Source organism: Rhagoletis pomonella, unplaced genomic scaffold (genome assembly GCF_013731165.1).
Source record: "Rhagoletis pomonella isolate Grant_MI unplaced genomic scaffold, Rhpom_1.0 Rhpom_scaffold_00009, whole genome shotgun sequence".
NCBI lineage: Eukaryota > Metazoa > Arthropoda > Insecta > Diptera > Tephritidae > Rhagoletis > Rhagoletis pomonella.
The window spans coordinates 3,095,693-3,097,703 of NW_023458563.1; the positions used below are offsets into that span (position 1 = coordinate 3,095,693).

General features: G+C 31.9%; 1 protein-coding gene across 1 annotated transcript in view; it reads left to right on the forward strand.

Moving 5' to 3' along the window:
- Positions 1-2,011, forward strand: part of LOC118745808 (putative nuclease HARBI1) — a 50,736-nt gene that overhangs the window by 47,559 nt on the left and 1,166 nt on the right. The gene's annotated exons all lie outside the window — the stretch shown is intronic.

Sequence of the window (2,011 nt, forward strand, 5' to 3'; positions counted from 1 at the left end):
CGATAATTTGAATAAACAAGTTCGTTAAATTTAAAAATTTACAAACTGGAGCGATGTTAAAATGAAAGATGTAAGTTAATACTTGTTTACTTAATTAATTTAGTTGATTCCAATGATTTGAAAGGTACTCGGAAAAAAACTATTCATTACTATTACTATCTGATATTTTGAGTGATAATTCTCGCTGGATTTTCGACGAACAAACCTATTGTCTTCCCTACAAGGCCTTTTCAGACTGACCGATTCTCAATACACTCAAATAGAAACCAATACACATAAAAAACGCTGTAAAAATTTCCCTTCAATTTTAAGGCAGTAAAACAACGACCATCAACCGAGGCCATATGTCGACAAGGATGCAAAATCACAGTTACACAAAAGAACTGGTCAGATTTTTCAGAAATCCCTTCAAGTCTGATGTAAAATATGATGCTAAAAGACTGCAGATCTCCCATTTAGATGACCAGTTATATGACCGGCAGATGTCTCGTAGGATTCCCAGAGAGTTTTGCTTTAATTTGTGCTCTTTTATTTTCATTTTGACTCACTTCAGTGACAAATGCAGGCAGCAGTGCCGGCTAAAATCGAAATTGCTCCGGCTGTTTGCTATCGCAACCGGCTAAATCTAGCCGGAAAACGGCTAAAATGGCAACACTGGTACCAAGGCTTTTCGTGTTGGCTTTTGTAAGACAGTCTACAGTGCTAATGCGCCATTTACTAGAACGTTCTCTAAGTTTAATTATCTCTCTAACTTTATAGATTTGGACCTCTCTGGTACAAACATTTATTTCAAACGCAAATAAAAAATTATTTTCTTTGTAATAACTCAAATTATTACATCTTAAATGTTTCAATATTAATTCCTTGTATTATTAATTATTTATTTTAGTACAAATTTGTGAATTTCAATTAACAATTAAAATATTTCTTTTGTTAGTATCTATATAATTTCAGTTGTACTAGCTGTATTTTTTTCAATTTTTCATTATTCATACCAACAATTGTTGCTAAGTATTAACTTCTTAAATGTCTGTCCTGATTTGTTTTAAGACATCAAATAAATAAATAAATAAATAAAGCAAAATTTTCTGATGTTCATGAAAGGTATGAAGCCTTCGGCATAGCCGAAGACAGCGCTGCTCGGTTATGCGGAAAATGTGTGTAACGATTTGGCTCTTAAAATACTGTACCGATTTTCATAATTCCTCTTTAAAATTAAGCATTTGTTACAAAAAATTTCCTTTTTAATACGAATTTTATTTTATTTTCGCAAAGCTCATTCCTTTTCAGCACACCCTGAAAGATTCAAGTCATTTGATAAACTTAGATTTATATTTAACCGACTTATGCAACCAATTACAGGATGTTAAAAAAAAATAAATCCCAAGTTCTCGGCCCGTTATAAAATCCCAACTTGAAAGAAAATATCGCTTCTTGGTCTTATTTATTGTATCAATTATTCTATTTTAATATTGTATATCCCAACAGTCAATCGTTTGCGTATAATTGGGAAATTTTGAGTGGTGATACTGTTATGGAATGTACATACGTTTATCTGTATGGAGTGTATGTATATCCCCGGGCCAAATATTTTTCGAAATCTCAGGCAGGCCAAGGCCGAAAACTAATACAAATACAGATAGGGCTAAAGTTGTGAAATTATTAGAGAACTTTTAAAGCAGTGATGGGCAAAATTGTATTTACTAAGTATTAAGTACTAAGTACAAAAGTATTTAGGTATTTTGTGTTGTTGTAAATACCAAAGTACTATTTACTTAGGTATTTAGGAGCTGCTAAATACCCAAGTACTATTTACTTAGGTATTTAGGTGGTGCTAAATACTCAAGTAAAAAGTATTAAGGTATTTAGGAGCTACTAGATATTAAAGTAAGAAAAACTTGAGTATTTAGGAGCTGCTAGATACCAAAGTACAAAAGACGAAAGTATTTAGCAGGCGCTAAACTAACTAATTTTGAATTTTTGGGACTTTCGATACAATTTAGGGATTGTC